General features: G+C 44.6%; 1 long non-coding RNA gene across 1 annotated transcript in view; it reads left to right on the top strand.

Annotated features, from left to right (window-relative positions):
• Positions 1-20,540, top strand: part of LOC102380188 — a 32,076-nt gene extending 11,536 nt beyond the window's left edge. The window contains exons 2-4 of the long non-coding RNA XR_001358559.1: positions 14,880-14,981; positions 19,518-19,750; positions 20,431-20,540. This is a non-coding gene — a long non-coding RNA (uncharacterized LOC102380188). The remainder of the gene's footprint in view (positions 1-14,879; positions 14,982-19,517; positions 19,751-20,430) is intronic.
• Positions 20,541-21,770: the final 1,230 nt, after the last annotated feature.

The following is a 21,770-nucleotide window of genomic DNA, read 5'->3' as shown; positions in this document are numbered from 1 at the left end:
CTGCAGCAGCCTCTGAGGGCTTCCAGACTTGCATGTCCAGATCTACCCACCAGATGGACAGCCCCAGAGCAGGCAGTGATCCCATTCCACCCTGCCTGTGTTCTTGAAAATCTGATTCAAAAGATGGGTGGGTGGGATCCTCTCCTCCTTACATCTTTTTTTTTTTTTTTTTTTTTTTTTGTGACTTAATTATAAGGCTAAGATTATAGCGTGTCTCAAAAATAGAAGCATTACTGGATGTTCAGGGACTTGAACAGGGTGGAATAGAACCTCACTTAGGTTCTTACCTCACTTAGTTCACTTAGGAACTTAATAGGTAGAATACGATCTGACTCCTTGAGTTTTACCCACAGGCATCACTGATTTAGGGTTTATCTCACACCTAAACCCATTTGGGATTCACAGATTTGGAGTCCTGGACGGGCCTGGCTTAGCAGGTGTACTCGAACCATGCCTAACATACACTGAATTCAGCATGGTAGTCAAAGCCACTTTCACTCAAAAACACAGCTGGGGGAGGAGTTGTGCCCCACACCTGCAGCAAAATGGCCTGCATCCCTAGACTGCTTATGAATTTTGCACTGATCAGTCATTGGAAAGAATATCTGAACATGGTTGGGAGCAGGGACTAGGGCTCTGGGGAGTGTCATCATTGGAGAGCTGCAGGGTCAGGCCTCCTATTTTTCATCCTCTCTCCCTGGCCTCAGAAACATTATCAGCCTGGGCTTCAGAGTGACATGGCTTCTTCAGAGTGGCCCTCCTTCCAGAATAGTCTTTAGCTTGTCCTCTGTTTCCTATTGATATGAAACCGGATGCCTTTATGTCCTCTATTTTTCTTTTGAAGAGAAAAATAGAGGCCATAAAGACATCGGGTTTCCTATCAATAGAGGTCAGAGTAGCAGAAAACCGGAATGTCTTCTATGATGGCCACCCTATGATCAGGGGAGATGTAGGTTTGAACCCCCTTTGACCGAGGAAGAATACATTCCAAAGAAATTATTGGTTCCAGCCTTTCCCTGTGCCTTAATTCCTTGCAGGACACCCTAGGAATCCTGCCTTTAGAGGACTATTGACACCCTGACTGCGCCATTTTCTAGGCAACCACCACTTATGCTTTTGGATCGCGGGAGCCTCTTGCACACCCCTCAGTGGAGTGGTACATCCTGGCTCCTACAAGGTTGGATAGTTGCCACAGTGTAGTGTTATCTTGATTGACTTTAGATGGGGGACCTTTTGTTGGAGATCAGATGCTTGTATCTTTTCATTTGTGTTTAAATACTGGAGGACTAGGGTTGGCTGTTGGGGTGGAGGTGGCCACTGAGAAGGGTGCCAAAGGCACCCCAGATCCTAGACCTTTGAAGGGTGTAATGCTGCTGTTAGCAGAAGGACTGTGATGTCACGCAGCAAAGACTGGGGGCACAAGTCCAGAGCCTGCAAAGGCAACACCAGGGGCTAAGGGCCCCAAAGCCTGTGAGGACAGGCCTGGAGCTGGGGCCTGGGAGCCTATGGACCTGAGACAGTGGATCTCAGGTGGAGGGGCCCAGCCAGACTCAAGTGGGCCAAGGACAGGGGGTCTCAGCCCACACAAGGGCCTGACACCCAAAACCGCCCTTCCTTCCTCTAGGGCAGGCTCCCTGTCCAATCATAGAGTCATAGACATTAGGGCCTGGAAGGGACCTCGCAAGATCAACGAGTCCAAACTCCCTGCCATAGGCAGGAAGTCTGTTGGGGTCAAATGACCCCTGCAAGATAAGCATCCAAATGCCATCTGAATGAGTCCAGAGTAGGTGCTTGCATAACATCAAGGTATAGCAGGTGAGATGAGTGAGCCCTGAGGGCGTTTATAGATGTGCTCAGGAAGGCATTATAGACGTGCTCTGAGAGCCACATTAATCAAAGCGCCCGGAGCATCACGTGTCTCAACATCCTTATGCTGAAAAACGGCAGCGGGGCACTTGGAACTAAAGCTTGTTGAGTGAGCATCCCTGCCATTTTTCAGTGTGGGGATGCTGATACATGTGATACTGGAGCTGAGTTATTACCACCTTCCAGCAGACTCGAATAATCAAGTCTACTCCGACACACTGTAATTACAGCATGTCAGAGCCACCTTCCTGCATGAGTATAGCAGCCCTGAGGAGCCAGATGGGACAAACAAGGAGGGGTCCATGCAGCTGCTCACGGGTTACTTGTGGGTAGGGTGGCCATCATAGAGGACATTCCAGTTTTCTGCTACTCTGTCCTCTGTCTCCTACTGATATGAAACCAGACGCCTTTATAGGCGTCCGGTTTCACATCAGTAGAGGACAGAGGGCAACTGGACTGTCCTCTATGATGGCCACCCTACTTGTGGGTCCCCAGTGCTGGATCCACCACAGGTCATCAGTAAAAGAAAAAATCAGAGTGTATGGCAGAGACTGATATGTGGTTAAGCTGACTTTGTTCCTTTGCTGATTATATTCCCTGTATAGCATTTAATTTTCCATGAGGCTGGAGTGGCAGCTGGCCTAAGGAAGCTTATGCTGCTGTAGTCAACACAAGACCACTTGGCCATGCTGTACCACAACAGAGGCACATCTGAGGCAAGCATAGAAGGGCCAAGTGACTTCTCCCCTAAAATTGTATGGCACAACCCAGGTTTGGGCACCTAAATAAATAGCCATAAACAAGTCTGGATTTAGGTGCCCCTTCTTTCTTTCTAAATTGCTATACTGGTCATATTTGTACTTACTCCAAGGTATTGAGAGTTAAACTCAGTTGAAAGATGGTGCGGGCTCCTCAACATTGCTGGCTGCTGCCACTGAAATAGTGGAAAGGGAAACTTTGCACACATGCTATGAATAAGAATTATGGTGGGAGGACATTTCCACATGGCCTTCTCCTCAGGCTGTGTGGAGCACTTTTCCTTCTCTGTTCTTCCAATGCCCTGAAGAAGGGCCTGTGGCTGAACTGTCATTTCTGACACAGTTTCCCATTCTTAGCAAATATTTAACCAACATATTTTCTTCATCTCTCTAGAAAAACAATAGCCAGGCCCCAGTGCAAAAAAGGTAGGCCAAATGGAGAGCTAGAGGCTCTCTGTCTTCCTCCCACTTGTTCTTAATTTGGCTCGCCTTCTCTCACTCAAAAATGAGTAATACCTATAATGGGTGAACCCCTTTTCCTCCGTGATTTGTTGCTATGGTTTCTCACCTGTCAACACGCACCGGACTGTAAGGATTGTACTGGTGCATATTTGCACCCATCTGACAAACTGTCCAAACAGTTCATATTTATCATGGTGGAACGGGGTAGGAAGGGGCAGGGAGGGGGAGGGAAGGGGGAAGGTGAATTTTTCTTCAGGCCCATCACTGCTGGGGTTTTTTTTGGTTTTTTATTTTGTATTTTTTTTTCTGATCTCTGCTGCCCTCTGGTGATAGACATTGTTATTCCACTAAAAAGACAGGGAAGGAGGAAATACTTTTGACTGTTTTAAACTTTTATTATAAAAAATATTAAAAACAGAAAGGTGAAACTGCAAATGTGAGTGACCCCTGCCCCCCGCCATTGGGGCTAAGCGTGTTCAACTTGTCAGTAACAAAACATCCATGTCATTGAAACCCTCTCCCCCACAATGTCCTCCATGGGGTCACATTTAGGACAAGCTGCCTATCTTCCATCTTGCACAGTGTGTCCTTGATGGCCCAGCATGACACAAACTGGTTCATAGTGGGCATGTCTACACGTTCATTAATGTGTCATAATTATAACACGTTAAATTTAGTACCTGTAATGACAGGTATTAACACTGTGCCGCAATTGGCGCTACTGCACATTAGCGCAAACGAATGGTCTTTTATGACGATAATGTGCGGTAGACTAAATTTACTGTGCATTAGTGCAGGTTTTGCCTGCTGCATTAATGGACAGTAGAATTAATCTACTGTGCTCAAAACGTCTTGTGTAAAAGTGCCTCTCCAATAACTTCATGGGGTTACACATTTAGGACTGAAAGAGAGAGAGAGAGAGAGAACGCTATCCTTCTAAATTGAAATAAACTTGGTTGGTGCTTATGGTTCACAATGTGTCTGTCTTCAGCACAGCACTCACTCCTAAAATGATGCCTTGGAAGAGTTTTTATTATTTCCAAGGTACATTATTCATAAGCAATGTTGAGGAGCTCATGGCAACTTTCAACTGAGTTTAACTCTCAATACCTTAGAGTAAGTACAAATATGACCATTATAGCAATTTAGAAAGAAAGGAGGGGCACCTAAACCCAGATTTGTTTATGGCTATTTATTTAGGTGCCCAAACCTGGGTTTTGCCATACAATTTTAGGGGAGAAGTCACTTGGCCCTTCTATGCTTCAGGAGATAATAGAACTTTCTTCCTCATCCATGACATACCTTTTTTCCCTTATTTAAAAGGTAGCCTTTTTCTTGGGAGCCAGAAAGATCTACCTATAAAATGGGTGTCATCTGTGCATCACTATCCTGACAGGACTCTTATAAAATAGAGTTTCAAAGCACACTTATAGCTAAGAGAAAAACAGGAGATGACCAAGTATCAACTGCTGAGAAAGGGTCACTGCCTGATTATTATAGGCCTTATACTGGATAGCTAAAATTGTTTCTAGGTTTTGTTTGCTTGTTTGTAAATAAATACAAATACTATCCTGTGGTGGTGTTCTTTAGTGCACAGCAATGCACATGTAGACACTGATCCAGCTGGCTGGAGCATGAGGGTGCTTCAGGGCCAGCTACCACTGCACTGAAAGACCCTTCTGCCCCAGCCAGTTCCTCCACATCACGCTAAGCCAGGTCGGAACAGCTGTTGGCTGGCAGGCTGACCTCCCGGGCCCCCTGCCAGCTGGGGCTGCTCCAACCTGGCTCAACATGCTCAAGTCCCAGACGCACACATAAACGCAGTGCACAGGAGCAATAAACTGCAGCGCAATATGTGCCAGAGTCTCTGGCTCTGTGCTAATAGCATGTGTAGATGCACCTGGGGAGACTTAAATCTGAGAACGACTACTGCTTTGATCATTTCAAGATCACTTTGTGGCCCTCTTGCTAGATATAAATACGCACATGCAGTGCAAGGCAGTGGGGAATCAGAACTTCTAAGAACAAATCTGATCCACCTTTCTAAAGGTACACCCTTACTACACACTAGATTCTTTGTCATTTGAAGAAGTTCATAAGCCCTAGGCAAGAGTACATGGGACTGGAATTTAATAGAGTTGGGTTCTGTTCCTAGTTTGGGCACTGGGTCTTTCTGTGACCTTGGTTAAGCCAATTCTACCTCTCTTGGCCTCAGTGGGTGCATCTACACATGATATTGGTGTGACAAACTCTGGCACAGTTCATGCTGGAGTTTATTGCTCCTGGGTGCAGCATTTCCATGTGCAGTCAAGACCACAGCATGTTGAGCCAGGGCAGCACAGCTACACCTGGCAGGGGGGTCAGCCTGCCCACTCAGAGCGGCTCCCCCCCAGCTCAATGTGCTGCAGAGGGGTTGGTTAGGACATGAGGATGCAACAGTGTGGGGCTAGCTAGCAGGCAGCTCCACCCTGTAGCACCCTCGTGCCCCAGCCAGCCCTGGCCACTGTCTACATGTGTGTTACATCAGAGTGAATAACTCCTCTGTAGGATAGCAGTTGTTTGGTGGTACTACCCTATAGTGAAGTTAATTAGCTTACTCCAGCCTAATAGGGACACACTTGTAAACAATAATGCTTTTTTACTGTGGAGCTAATTAGTCAGCTCTTGTGTAGCTGCCCCCAGTATCTGCAAAATAGGATTAATGAAGCTTATCTTCTTTTAAATGTGCTTTAGCTGATCAAGTATTGCCAATAGATACTCTTTTTGAGTGGTCACTTAAAACACACATTACTCATTCATTTTGTAGATGTTTTTATAATAATTATTATTGTTGTCATTGTTGTTGCTATTGCAGTAGCCTCTGGCAGCTCCATCTCTGGACTTGAACCTCATTGCATTAGGTGCTGTACAAACACAGAAAAGCAAGACGGTCCCTACCTCAAAGAGCTTGAAATCTAAGTTGGTTCTTGAGATGTGAGCTTTGTTTTGTTTGTTTCTCTAGATTTGTCTTACCCACTTGCAATGGCGCTTACAAATAAAAGGGGAAAATAAGGAATCTGGCCCACATTTATGATGTACATTATTCAAGATACCCTTGAAGAGTTCAGTCAAATACAGTGGTGGCTACAGTACCTCAGCCACCAAAAAAACTTTTCCAAAAATGACCTGCACAGTCAAATTGCACAGGTCATTTGGTGTACTCTGAAAAAGGGTTTGCCCAAGCCTCACTGAACCACTTATTTGCCATCCCTAGAGGAACTAAAACTCAGATGTGAAGTTTGAGAAGGGCAAGAAGAGGTATTCTTTTTATGTCGTAGTGGTTGTCTTGATACTGTGCTGTGGTGTTTAGATTACACAAGCTGTAATCGGGGCCAAAGACTTTGTTGGTTTGTCTTAACACTACTGAACCAGATTCCAGCTAAAAGTTTAACTTCAGTAAAGCCTGCAGGTTTTGGCTCACTGACAGGGTTGTCAACTGTATATAGATTTATGGACAATCAGTAAAAATTAAAAAAATCAGGCTAAAAATGGGGCATCAGGGTGTGGGGGTAAGAAGGGGACCCCTGGTATGGGGGCATCATGGTGTAAAACCATTGTTTCAGTATTGCAAACCCAAGACAGTTCTTAAATTCAAACTTTCTACTGACAACCAACTTTCTTTTCTACTTTTCTTTCTATGCTTGGTGTTAAACCCCTAAAATTGAGCCCATCCCTTCTAACCAGGGCCTGTTAGCTGGGCAGAGCCTGACGCAAGAGTTCAATTTACATTATGTAAAACATATCAGTAAAATGTCTGTAAAAAAAGTTTTGTTGTCAGTAAAGAAGTTTTCAGATTGTCAGTAAATAAAAAATGCTGGGTTTGGCAATCCTGCTCATTGGGTTGGTATCAGGTATATCATGGAAGAGCAGACCTAACACAAACAACTCTTCCGGGAAACCTGAAACTATGTATTCTGTGCTGGCCCTGTTTGTTTCTGACTCCAAAGTTCCCTGTCTGACACTATGGGCAGCAAACACCTGTTTCTCTTGAGGAGAGAAGCCTATCACCTTCCAAATCTAAGGAGCGTCATCATTCATTCTCAGGCATACTATCTGCTAATGCTGGAATGGGAATAGGTTCCTTTGGGCATATTGTTTCAGCACTGGGAAGGGAAACGAAAACCTCTCAGGAGAGCAGATTTTGGGTGTGTGAGGGAGATGAGCCAAAAAGTAGCATTATTTCAGTAGGAGTTAGGCGCACACAGGTTTTGAAAAACCTCCAAGGTTACTAAATTTCTTTAAGCCTGGCTCAGTATGGCAGTGATACCAATCCTGTACTGCCTCAGGGTGGCTGCTGCTGCTCTGATTCCTGACAAGGCAGCAAAGAGCAAGGTGATGGCAAACTGGTGGACCAGTGCCTTTAGCAGCAATGAGTTGGTCTGAGTTTTTTTAGGCATGGAGAGAAATGCAATCTGTCCTACCACAGTGTCCTGACTTGGTTCATTTATTATTGTTCATGATTAGTATTAGGGCAGCATGTAGAGATAAGGCAGTGATGTACCATGGGTCTCTGGCACTCAGGGGCCAATGCACCCAGGGGCCATTTGCACCCCCCCGCCCCACCGGCTTTTCTTGTAGTAATACTTAAAATCATGTTGCGCAATAAGAACTCTGAAGGGCCATGGTCCCCTGCCTCTCTCCCTGTCAGTCCACCACTGAGATATGGTCCTTATTGTACTAGGCACTGAACACAAACCAAGGGGAAGACCCAGACTGCTAACAGGCTAAATACCCACAACAGACAAAGGTTGAGAGGGGAAACAGAGGAACAGGGAGGTGAAATGAATTGTCCAGGATCACAGAACAAGCCAAACTAGGAACTTAGATCTCCTGACTCCCAGCTCAGTGCCTCACCAGCAGTCTATATTGCCTCTAGGGCTGCCAGTGCAAAGCAGTCCCTTCCAGGTTCCAGGTGCTGTCATTTTGCTATAAAAAAGTGGAGGGCCTGCAGTCTGTGATTGCTAAAGTTCCCATAGTACTATTCAAGAGTAGAGATGTTAAACACAATATCCTATACATTCCTGTAACATCTACAGGTATCCACTGCACCAGACAGTATACAAACACTATACAGCCCCAGCTCCTACTGTATAGTGATAAGCCCCAGAGGGGAAAGAGACCAATAAGCAGATGTGTGCAGAAGAATCCAACAGCCTGTTCTCATGCTTCAAGGAGTCGCAGCTCCCTGCTGACTTTACCATTGTTGGCTGTGAGTATTGCAGGCATCACAGTAGAAATGAGTCCTAAGGAAAAATGTGGAGGAAGATAATGGCATAGCTGTCATTCTCTTGAACACAATGGGTATATTTTCCATAAAAGAAAACAAAATGTGAAGAGTGGACTGTGTTCTGATGGTAACAGAGAGTAAGTCCAGCTAGTAGTTGAATGCAGTGGTGTGTCATGATTGTGCCTTTCATATCTATCATATAATTTCATGTCCATGAGCAAGAAAATGGTCAACAACTTGTGAAGAAACCCAGTAATTCAGTAAGATCAACCTTACAGTGTGGTAACCTAAATACATTATTCTTTAACTATTATAAAAGCAAAAATGAGCACAGGTGATTGGCATGATGAAATTTAACCTAGGTAATAGCCCAACCCCAAATTCATTAAAACAGCCTCCAAGTCCTTGTTAACTTGACTGAGGGCTAAGCCTCAAATATCCAATTCAAGTCATTAGTTTTCATTCAGCAACATTGCTGTTTTCCTGGAGACCATATTCACAAAATACAAAAAAATGGCAGTGTGCACAAGTAAAAGTGAATCTAACTGCCAGAGATAGCAGATATTAAACGTTCACTCACAAGCTGATTGAGTTTATAGGAGTTCTAGTAGTTGAACAACTCATTAGCAGTATTTGATCATTCCCTTTGCAGGAGATAAGGAAGCATTAATGAATTACTCTGACAGCAGGAAGCGGACATCTCTTTTCAGAGTTCTATACACAAGATGAGTGGTCATCTTGTAACAATGGGATTAAAATTCCTCTTTAAAAATAGTACAAAGCATTTTGCATCTAGCTCCTGGCCAGTGAAACAAATTCATATAAATGTATTTACAGAGAAATGTCTGTTTCATCTGATGCTCATTGACTAGACTTAAAAAGCACTAGGTTGTTGTAGAAATTCTCCTGAGAGCTTGCTGTTTCTGCTCCAGCTGTAGACATCTTTATGTTTTGGATCACACTGGTGTGCCTGCCTACAGAGAGTCTTTATGGTTTTCTAACTCTCCATAGAGAGATTTGAGTTTTTCCTCTTTTCAGCTTCTAATTCCATCCATTATTGTGGCAGTGTTTGGAAGCTTGGTACTAGGCGGCCTGTCTTGAAACAAATAGAAAAGCTCAGCTTATCACTGCTGAAACATGATTCTCCACATTTATTGTTAGGATGCTGTGCTAATTAATACATGTATGAGGGCTGTAGTGAATGCTTGCTGATTTGTGTGCATGCAGTAGGGAGGTGGTAGGTATAAGTAAGCTTGATGCTTGAAGAGGTTTCCTTATTTAACTCTGAATCTCCTTGCCTGTCTACAGTAGCAGCTTTCTATCTGTGCCTCTCCAATGCTCTCTGTCACAGCCCCAGGCTCTACAACAGCTTTGATTCCTGAAGACACCAATATATTTATGTTGATTTATTTCTACCCATAAGCACCATGGATGATTCATAAAGCAGTACAGGAGGTTAGAGAATCCCAACAAGAAGCGTTATTTCCATTATCCAGCACCTGACTGTGGATTATCTAGAGCAGAGTTCAGTCTGCCGGATTCAAGTTGATTTAAAAATATAAAATTATAAAACGGCTATAATATATAGATATAGATATATAGATATATAGATATCTATATATATAGTGTCTGTCCCTGAAGAGCATTTTCCCCTGGATAAGGTAGATGAATGGCACAGATTTTCACTAGGCATTTAAAATAACTCCTATCCTCATTCCTGTACCTCATGCTAAATAAAATACACATTTGCCCAGCCTTTGCTATTTGCTAGAGACATTTATCCTCCCTTTAACATCCATTTTGTGTCTTGTCTCCTCACAGACATATTGTTTGCATTGTGCTGCACTGTTTCTTTTCTCCTTCTTTAGAACTGTCCTTCTCCATGAACAGCTGCATTTCCTCATAGGTTTCCAGTTCCTTTTCTTCAATGCAATTTATAGCACTTTGTTGATCTCCATTTTCACATCTCTCTTTCATCCCTCGTTTACATTTTTAAGCATCTTTTCTTCCTTAGTTTTCCTCAGATGCTACTGCTTTTGCCTCTTTTTCCCACACTTTGTCTCCCTGACTTATTAGGAGAGGCAGATACTGTAACATGCTGCATTAAGACCACGGAGGGGGTGGGGGGGTGGAATTGTGTAACACATGAAAAAGAATTCCACTATTGGCCAGCCTAATCCACTCACAGAGTTCTGGTGGCTTCTGGGGCCAGACATTTTTAGGAGACATCTGTCAGAGGGCCTCAACAGCATTACACATTTCTATCCATATGGGCTCTCTAGTTATATCCTGAGATCATAGGATCATAAGGAAGTAAGGCTGGAAGGACTGTGCATCCTGGTCTTCTACTCATTTTTAATAGATTGGGAAACTACTTAGATGAGATCTTGTATAGTTTCAGAAACTATTAATTAGTTTGCAGTTGTACCTACTTTACTGTCCAGGGGCATGATTTTTGCTAGAAAAGGTTGAGAGATCTAAGTTCTAACTCTACCATTGACGCATTGTGTGACTTTGGGGAAAAAAGTCTCATGCCTCAGTTTCCCCATCCCTATAATGGGAATAATAGGGCCATTTTTTAATTTTTCTCTCTCCTTTCTCTCTTGCTCTTATTTTAACTTTAGTATACTGGATATCAGTACACAAAACCAATGTAAATTACACTGGTTTAAATGCATCATTTGTCCAGATTCTAATTCAGAGATGTTCACTGTAGACAAGTTATCCCCAACTGATGGAAGGATATTATCCCCCTCATGCATCTACTGCTGGCTGTGGTAGTGGAAAGGATAATGGACCATGGATCTGTCCTAGGTTTTTTGAGTCATCACTGTCAGATTTGGTGTCACTGTTATTGGGGACTCTAAGTAGCCATGGTTAATTGAAGATGCCTCAGGTAGTTTCTTCTGTTGTAATGACATTCTCATCTTGCCCCCACCAGCCCTTCATTTGAAGTTCCTAAAAGGCTCAGCATGTTGCTTTGTTCCAGTGTTCTGATATTATCCAGCACTTGCTTTCCATTTTTCCACCTGTTTCTAAATATACATTGTTAAGACATTATTTCAGAGGGCTGTTAGTACATAAGCATTTTTAACAATTGCCGTTACACTGTGAGCATTTTGGAAAATCAAATATTCCACGCAGTATTTTATTTAGCCAGCTGAAGTGCTCCAACCTTTATGACTCAAGGAGGTGTTAGAAGGCAGGGAAAAAAGGTGTTTAGAATAACAACATGCTCACACACTGCAGCTTATATCTCTGCTACAAAATATACAGTGGGGCGGATCCTGCCTGGGGCACAGTAGGCAGAATTCAAAGAGCTTCTGCAGCATGAATAACAGTCAGGTAGATCTGACCTTCCTGAGCTCCATGGAAGGCACAAAGTTTGTACCATGGCAAAGATGGGGGCAGGGGGATCAGGCACTGTCAGGAATAGGCTTCATACTCTGGGTTTGATGCAGGAATTTGTCAGGAATTTGACTTCAATGGGCTTTGGACTGAGCTCCCTAAAGGAAGGTAAGAGATGGACATACTGCCACTGTGCACAGAGGAATCCAAAGATGTGCATCTAGGGCAGTGTGTCCTTGCACTGCCCAGGATTCTGGGTGGGACTAACCAGGCCTGTCCTCATCCAGTGGAAGGGACCAGGTCACATAATTCTGCATCCTTCATACCAAGTAGTATCTGTTTTTCAATGCACTACTCAGATAAGTAAGTGCTACTCAGTGGGTGCGTCTACATGTGCCACTATGGTGCTATTGTTACTGTGCTGTCATTTAGTACTTCCTTTTGGAAGAGTCCTTAGAGTCCTTAGGACTCTATGTTGCTGTAACGTTGCTATGGCGACATAACATCACATGTAGATGCACCCAGAAAGCGCATCTACACAAGATGTTTACTGTGCAGTTGACTAATTAAATGTGCAGCAAAAGTCTCGGCACCTACACATGTACCACTATTAGGGCACTGTGACAGGGGGTCAGTTCAGAGCCAGGTCACAGTATTGGCCTGCCCGCCTGTCTCTGGGCTAACTGCCCGCTTACTTCACCTGCCATGCCTTAGATAATACTATACAATGATGTTAACAAGGCGGGAGGCTACCCATTTACTTGCCCTGATGACAAGGACTGATACACATGACTCCAACCTTCCCTTTTCCTGTCCCATGCCTCACAGATGACAACCTAAGTTGATAAATAGCTCTGGCCTACGGCCAGGCCAAATTCTGCCCCTTGTAGGGTCTCTAACATTCAATACATGTACTCTGCCCTCCACCAGGCCTCTAAAATACAAGTACTACCCTGCTGTGAAGTTTTTTTTTATATGCAACAGCACATGTGTAGATGGTGCCTTGGCTTGCTGAGGTACAGGGTGCTTCAATGCAGGGCTAGCTGGCAGGCAGCCCCCACGCTGAAGCACTCTCATGCCTCAGTCAGTTGCTCTGCAGCACATGAAGGCTGGTCAGAGCAGCCAAGCTTCCATGTGCTGTGCACAAAAAACTCCAGAGCAATATGCCCCAGAATTTTTGGTCCCAGGCGCATGTTCAAATGGCACACCCAGAAGCAGTTTATTTGTGCCTTTATTCATGTGCTTGTAGACATACCCAGTGGGTCAAATTTTGCTACCATTACTTAGATGGGTAGTAATGTTGCTGGTTGTGAAAAAAGGTACACTGTAAGATGTCTGAGGAGATCAATATCTGGCCCTAAGTGATTCATAGTTGCAGAATCAGGCCCCAACTGATTTGCAGGAACTATGCCAAGTCAACTGGGGAGGAGCTAGTACAGCCCCATCCCTCAGCCCTTGGCACTAAATAGTTTCAATCTTCAGTGTCTGGTTTTAGGTTTCCCAGGATGGCTCCATAATATTTGGAAAAGGACCCTCGTTCTTCTAACCATGGATTTTGATACAGCTCTCTCCCCTATCAGGTGGGTAGTCAGTTGCAGTAACCTTGCCATCCAGAGAATAGCTGGCTGCCCAGTTTTTTCTAGAAACAGCAGTTCACCCTAGGTAGGCGCACATAATTAAACAGTTGTGGATTGTATTTCTCGTTAAAAGAGTGTGGACACGGACAGTTTCCTCCATAGTGGAAGGACAATCCCTGCTCTGAGCCCTACTGTAACATGGCTGTCCAAGTTCCTGCCTTGGCTTAGGGCTATAAACAAAGAATTATTTCCTGCTCCTTCCACCCACTGCCATCAGCATAAGGCCAGTGGGGAACACCTCAGCTCACTGATCAATTCAAAGTATGCTAAACAGAGTCACTATTCACATAAGAAGTCTTTTGTGTAGTCGAGCCAAATAAATCATTAACAGAACTCTATTCAAGTCAATGGAGTTACCAGGGATAAAATTGTCCCACAGTGTTTTGGTTTAAAATTTATATTGATTTTTTTTTTTTTTGGTCTATTCCACAGTCCAAAGTATTAGGATGAGCCAGCCAGAACAGTATATACAGTTCTCTGAGTGTAAACAACATACCCTTGACATGCATTGCAAATAGGAAAAGCCATGAACATGAGCATTTCCATTCTTGGCTTGGCCTTTAAAGGCTGTTTAAAAAAGCAAGATATGACAAAATGTAACAGAAGTACTTAGCAAAGTCAAAAAAAGCAGTAACTGCTAACTAGTAAACAAACTCCATGTCTTTTGAGGAAAGTCCTTGTCATTCACAAAATATGTATACTGGTTTACTATGCCATGTTCTTCTCTAATATTAAGTGAATATTCCTAGTATACTACATGAATAAAGTGGGAAGATATATTTCAAATTCTATCCAAAAAATATGGGCTTCCTGTCCTTTCAGCAATGGCTTTGAATTTATAGCCATCTTTCCACTTGCCTTAGCAGGCTTTAGATCAACCCCAATGCTTGCATGATTTGCTCTCTTATGGACAAGAATCATAGGATCAGAGATTCAGAGGAAAAGAAGAAAATCTTGTCTCAGGATTGGCTATCAGCTATCAGTCATGTTAGTCTAAAGTCAGGCATAGGGCAGGGTAGAGATGCACCGTATGGATTAATTATAGCAGAGGTGCATATCCTTTCACAAGCAACAGCTTATTTCATCAGATGCTGACAAGGGACCACAGGGAGCAGAACTACTAAATAGCAGTGATTTAAATACAGAGGGAGGGAAGGAGGAGGAAAAGGGAGGGGACACTGCTGGAAAAGGCAAGGTGGGTAGACGAGAGAAAAACAAAGCAGTTAACTGGTTGAGGGACATAGAATCCCAGAAATGTAGGGTTGGAAGGAACCTCCAGACATAAGGGTTTTAAAAGATAATCCAAGAACAGGATAAGAATCTGTAGTTTCAGTTTAGCTCATACTTAACACAGTCCAGTCTGTGGATGATTTCTTGTTCCATGGTTTCCTGTTCAAGTTGGTTTTTAAAGTTTTGTTGTTTAAGAATACCTACTCTGCGGTCAGAGATGGAATGCCCAGGGTGGTTAAAACATTCTGCTGTGGGCTCGTGTGTCTTTCTGGAGTTGATATCAAATTGGTGTTCATTCATTCTTTCACATAGGGATTGCCACATCTGTCCAATATAGACAAAAAAAGGGGTGCTGTAAGCAGATGATGGACCATATGGTGTTAGTAAAGAATCAAGTGAATGAACTGTTATAAGGTAGGTCAGCACACTTCTATTTTTCACCTTTACAGAGTCACAAGCAGGGATGGGTAAATCCCACAATGTTCAGTTTTTTAGATGCCTAAATATGGATTTAGATGGCTAATTTTAAGTGCCACATTTGAAAATTCAACTCGGACATTACATGGAAACGCAGGCATAAAAATATATTGTTTTACTAAATTTTAAAATACTTGTTTTACTTCATTTAAAATACCTCAGGCTTTAAGCAGGTTTGAGGGGTTTAGAATAATGGTTTAGATGTGGTCAAGTGATAAATTAAATTGCTTTTATAAAAACAAGAAAGGGGAAAATCCTATAATTTAAGAAGGCTTCTCTTCTGTGATGCATGTAGTCTACATACTACATAGTATGAGGCCGCTTATAGATGTTATGGTTTTCTAGGTTTAATCTGGACTACAGCTGTGACTATATACACATGGACATCTGTAGTCCGCATTAAAATTGGCTCCAGACCAAATTAACTTTTAGCGTCATTCAATGAGGGTTAGTTAATGCATACTAGGGCAGTCCAAATGAGGGAATTTAAACTGTATTAATTAACATGTATATATGGCATTGTTTTTAGGATAAGCATTCCTTAGGAATGCAGATAAGCATTGCAAATATCAGTCCTCTCAAGGGAAACTCAGTTGTAGTTTTGCAACAGAACAGAGGCTATCAGGGACAAAGTAACACCTTTTAGGAAGTCAAATGTGCCAACATCTCACCCTGACTAAGTATCAGTATCCAAGCACCCCAGCTACTGGCCTATGAAGAAGGGGGCAAATCTCTTTGATCATCTATTAACCCTTAATTCAAATGGAAATTTGATTCAAAGTGTGTGATATGAATCAGTTAACATTGTTTAGAAAACAGCGAGCAAGTCTACAAATGGCCTGTGGTATATCACTTTATACTAGTTGTTCTCCAGTTTTTTAGACTCGAGGTACCCTTTACTATATTTAATGCCCCCTTCAAAAAGTGACAAGTCTTAGCTTTCAAATTCAGGCTGGGGATTGACTGGCTAAGCGGCAGCTCTGCAGAAAAGGACCTGGGGGTTACAGTGGACAATACACTGAATATGAGCCAATAGCATGGGCGACTGGTGTCTCTCGAGTTAGCAGGGGGCACCAGATTGCCGATGGGGGGGAGGTCCCCTATAGCCGCTGATCGCCGAATGAGGAGGGGGGTCCCCCAGCAGCCGATCACCCAAGTCGGAAGTACACTTCCAGCAGCACTTCTGTTTTTGTGGCTGGAGCTTCCAGGGGGTGCATGGTTGATCTCAGGGTGTGCACCCAGTAATGTTGCCAATGGCCAACAGTGTGCCCTTGTTTTGAAGAAGGCTAATGACATACTGTTATTTAGGGTTACCATATCTCCTGTTCAAAAAAGACGTCACCTGTGGAGGGGGGGGGGAGGGGGCAGTGATATGCCCATGCTCTGCTCCTGCCCCTCCCTTTCAAGCCACGACCCCCACCAGCCCTGCTGCTGCCCCTCATTCCCAATCCAGAGTACCCTGCCCCCAGACCATGCCCCTCACTCCCGAGCCACAGCCCCCTGGCCCTGCCTGTTCCCTGTGCTCCTGACCCACAGTCCCCTGCCCCCTGGTGCCCCTCACTCACAAGGCATAGCCCCCCCAGCCCTGCTGGTGCCCCTCACTCATGACCTGCAGCTGCGCTGCCCCCACAGCTCCCTGCTGCCCCTCTGCTGGAGGGGTTAGTATCTCCCCTGCCTCCCCACCTTGCTGCAACCCTGGTGCCAGCAGGCACCTGCTCCCATCACGTGTGTATGCATGCGCGCGCACGCACACACATACACTTTCTCTCTCTCCTCTCTCTTTCGCTCCCCAAGCCCTGGTCTTACCTGCCTACAGCTACTGGGGCTTGCAAGCAGACACATGTGATGGCCTTCCCCAGTCCTCCCCAGCCCCAAGCAGCTCCTTGCTGGGGCAAGTGAGGAAGTGCTGGGAAAGCAGAAGAAAAGCAAAATCCCAGACATTTGCTGGTATTTAAAAAAAACACCTGGATGGAGATGGGGGGGATAGAAAAAGAGGACATATCTGGGGAAAAAACAGATGTATGGTAACACTACTGTTATTAACAGGGCTGTGTGAAACCAGCGTTCTGCTTTGACATCCGTTTCGACAGAACAGTGTTTCATTTCGAGTGTTGTTTCATTTAAAAAACACTGTTCTGTTCTGTTTCATCGAAACAGTTTTGCTGTTTTGACATTTCAATTGGGCTGGGGAAGGGAACTCAGCCCGGCCCAGTTCACCTCCTCAGCACTGCAATCAGGCTGGGGAAGGGAACCGAGCCAGGCTGAGTTCCCTTCTCCAGCCTGATCACAGCCCTTATTCTTCCCTGTCTCCCATCACCTGGCTGGCTGCTTCGAAACTCAAAATGTTTCAAAACATTCAAAGCAGCCAATCGGAGTGCCCTACAGAGACAGGGACAGACAGCAGAGTGCCACCATGACGGTGGGGACTGAGAGGCCAGAGGGGAGGGGGGCAAGGCCAGCCTCCTTTGAGGCAGAGGGGGATGATGAGGACTGGAGCACCACTGTAACGGAGGGGACAGAGCAGGGGGGCAAGGCCAGCAGTCAACCCCCCCCCCCCCCCGCCCCAGGTCTGCTCCTTGGAGCCAGGGGCTGGTACCCTCCACCCAACAACAGCCAGTATAGAGGGGAGGTGGCAGGGACCAGGAGAGGGAGGGGAGCAGGTGGGGGGGGTGGTTACTGGTGGCTGCGACCCACTGGAACCACAACCACCCCCACGGTCACAGGCCATGGCCCCAGCCCAAAATGGTGGGAGGGAGGCAGGGAGTGGATGTGGCCTCAGCCGTGGTCTAAAGTGGCAGGGGAAGGCAGGGAGTGGCCCCCGTCCCTGGCCCAAAGCTGTGGGGGCGGAGAGGGGGAACAGCTCAGGCCCCAGCCTGAAGCAGCGGGGAAGGAGGCAGGGAGCAGCTCTGGCCCCAGCCCTGGCCCAAGGCGAGGTGGGGGAGGGATGCAGGCCTCTGTCCCCGCCTGCCCCCCGCCCCCTTGATGGGCAATTGGCTAGTGTATATTGCAGAGGACAACAAAGAGGGTTAGAAGGCTGGGGAACATGATTTTTGAGGAGCAACTGAGAGAACTGAGTTTTAGTCTGCAGCAGAGAAGACTGAGGGGGGATTTAATAGCAACCTTTAGCTACCTGAAGGGAGGTTCCAAAGTAGACAGAGCTAGACTGTTCTCAGTGGTGGCAGATGACAGAGCAAGGAGCAATGGACTAGGAGGGTAGTAAAGCACTGATCAGGTTACACAGAGAGGTTGTGGACTATCCATTGTTGGAGGTTTTAAAAACCCAGTTAGACAACATGTTGGCTTGGACTAGATGACCTTGTGAGGTCACTTCCAACCTGCATTTTCTATGATTCTATGATCTGTTTTTTGATTATGGAAAAATAATAGACCATTTTTTCTGTGTAATGAACTCAAAGACTACAACAGGTCAGAGTGCTTTTTACCCTATGCATTCTTATTTGAAATCTTGGGAATCGTGTATAGGTGTTTGCATCCCACAGAACCATTAAGAATCTCGCATCACCACAGGGTGCCATGGCACGTGGTTAAGAATCACTGCCTTATACTAACACTTAACTTAGCCCGGAACTATTACTGTAGAATATTGCAGCATGCAGTTTTTTGCTCTTGTGGAGGTCTTCAACATTGTTTTATACACAGCTTAAATCCCATTATATGTTTGAAGATTTGGAAGAAGAAAGTTGTCAATTCTCAATTCACTGGATAGAAGCTCACATCTGATTAAATTTCTGGCGCCCATGGAACCTTGAACAAGTCACTTTATCTCTCCATACTTCAGTTTTCCTGAACACATTTTCCATTAGCTGTGCTGAGATTAACCTGACCAGAGCTCAAGTTCCATTCTTGGCTCTACCACTGATTTCCTGTTGAAGCTTGGAAGAGTCGCTGTGGGTAGGATATTCCAAAGCACCTGAGTTAGGCACCTAATCTCCTCAGAGGATAATTGGAACTAGGTATCTAACTTACTGAGGCACTTTTGACAATCCTACCCTAAAGTCCTCTGCTCTTCATTTTCCCCATCTCTAAAATAAAAATTGGTGAAACTTCTTTTTTTCTAACAAGGAGAAAAGAACTAACCCAAAAACTTTAACTTTCTTTTTAAAGTTTGGTCAACATTTTCTGTATTTTAATGAAAGACTAGAAACAGAAGACAATAAAAATGTGGGTTTATGGTAAAAAAAAAAAAAAAAAAAAAAATCAGTTCTAACTGAAAATTGAATGTGTCTATTAAGCCTGTTTTTAGGAAACAGAAAACTGTCTTGCACTTTTTTGTTAAAAAGAAAAGTGGGAAATTTAGGGAAAAATATTTCCCTCCCAAAACATCCCATGATGAATCACTGCTGTTTTAACCACCCATAAAGAATTGCCAGTGTCACAGAATGATTGTTTATTTCAATTTGTGCATAGTTGTAAAAATGTTTGTGTTCAATTACATAATTTTATTATTGACAGGTGGTGTGCTTGAGATGAATGTACTGTATTCCGTAATTTCTACTATGTGCAAAGACATTTTGGAAGAGAAAATATACAATAAATGAAGAACATCTGGGCTCTGATTTTGCTGCTAATGTTTCAGCTCTATGACTCCTACAACATCCAATGTCAGCATTGCCCCTTAGAGACAATCTCTTCCAAAGCCATCTGCTAATGCAGGTGATACCTATTGCACCTTAGAGAAAACACTTGTAAGCAAAAATCTTCTATCATTTTTCTCTCTGCAGCTAGAATCAAGAAAAGCCAAGCTTCAGTAAAGTAATAAAAATATAATAGAAAAGATAAAGATCTCACTCCAAGCTACAGAAAATAAATACCTGTGTCTATTTACAGTACAATAGCAATATTGAAGAAAGCGCCTGTAAAGACACTGACTCGAAGACAAGCATTTCTAGAGTTTCAGCTGGAATGTGGATTTATGATCTGGCTGGGAAGCATGTTAGAATCCAGTGAATGGGAAGAAGAGGTGATGAGGGTTGGGGCCATGAAACTTCACAGGGATCTGGAGAATAATTCAGTGTGGACAAATGGCAATGTGCTTCTGATAAGTAGCAGAGAATTAGTGATATTTAAAAACATAAGCACAGACATATCCAAGAAGACCGTTCTTCTTTTTTTTTTTAACTTGAGCTTTTTATATCTGGCAGGGTTAATTGAGGATTTCTGTAGCATGCCAGTTTAAAGTGCCAATATATATGAAAGACAAAGTACAGTGCAACTTACCGATAATGCAGTTGCTAGAGCTGTATTTCTAAGTCTTGTGTGGTTGAAGACACAGTGCATGCCTTTACATTCCTTGTAGCAGCTTGAGCTCCATGGAATAAGTCAACGATAGAGGACCAAGCATTTATTTGATCTATTTATATTTCAGCCTCAGTACTCAAACCTCTCCGCATTCACACTGCCTAACTGATATTGAATTGCTACCACCCATCATTAGTCCAAGAAGTTGGATCCATGAGTTCAACCAAGTTGTGTTCAGTGCAGGTAAGAGGGGAAAAGGCCACATTGCAGAAGTCCCATTTTCTGTGCCCCTATGGGCTGTTGCAAGGGTCCACACTATAGTACTGTGGGCTATAGATCTGCACCTGTCAAACCTTCTCCTGCCCCACCCCAGCTCCACCCACCCCCCCTCTGCTGCAACTTCAACATGCCCTTATGCTTACTATGACATGCCTCCTGAACTAACTTACTGCAGAGGCAGCACAGAGGTGACAGCATCCACAGTACACTCAGGGTAGAGATTTACCAGGAGTCTACCCAAATGACCCCATTGTGGAGATGAGTCCCCAGGTAGTGAAATCCTTGTCCCATTCAACTCCAGAGCTAAACTCCCACTGGATTCAAAGAGGGCTCCATACTTTTGTGGGGTGAAGCACAAAACTTCGCCCTGGGCCCAAAGCCAGGTACAGCCTACCCTCAGCGGGAAAATTAGTCCTCAGGGTATACTGGGGCCCCCAGTGTATTTGGATTTCAAGGCTGATCAGTCTGCAAGCTATATGGGGGTGTGTACAATACAGCCAGGGGTGGATCCAGGGTTTTACAAAGGGAATGGCAGGAGCAGTGACCAGAGCAGCCTCCCTGCTCCCAGCCTCCTCCCCCTTCTTGTTCCACCCAAGTGGGCAGACTGTGTGGAGGAATAGCATCCAGGGACTTTTTTTAAATTCCGAAAAAGGAGAGAATATCTGCCATCCTTTCCCCTCTGTTCCTTTCCCTGCTCAGAGGCACATCCTCTCCCTTCCCATTCCCCCTTCCCTCACCAGCTGCTTCCAGTATCCTTGCTGTCCCAGCAGCAAAAGGGATTTCCAGAGTTGCTCCAGTGGGCTAGATGGGGGCTGGGCTCAGCCTGGAACAGCACCAGCAGGCAGGTTCCTCCTCCCTGCATGCTCCCCCTCGGTGTTCCCCACCAGCCTGGGAGCAGACTGCCCCTCACCTGCTTGCATTTCACTACCACTGTCCCAGGCTGAGCCCAGCCCCCACACAGCTCAGTTGGTGTGGGACATGAGCTCCCCTCACCATGGGGACAGCAGAAACACTGACAGCAGCAGGTGAGGAGTGGTGAATGGGAGGGGAAGGTATGTGCTTCTGAGCATGGAGGGAAAGGGGGGGGGGATTTTGATTTTTTTCAGAACTTAAAAATGTTCCCTAGTTGCTGCTCGTGCCACATGGTCGGAAAGGGGGGTGTAGCCACATCACTTCAGCCCTCCCCCC

Source organism: Alligator sinensis, unplaced genomic scaffold (assembly GCF_000455745.1).
Source record: "Alligator sinensis unplaced genomic scaffold, ASM45574v1 scaffold992_1, whole genome shotgun sequence".
Taxonomy (NCBI): Eukaryota; Metazoa; Chordata; order Crocodylia; family Alligatoridae; genus Alligator; species Alligator sinensis.
This window is presented reverse-complemented; position numbering and strand designations above follow the sequence as displayed.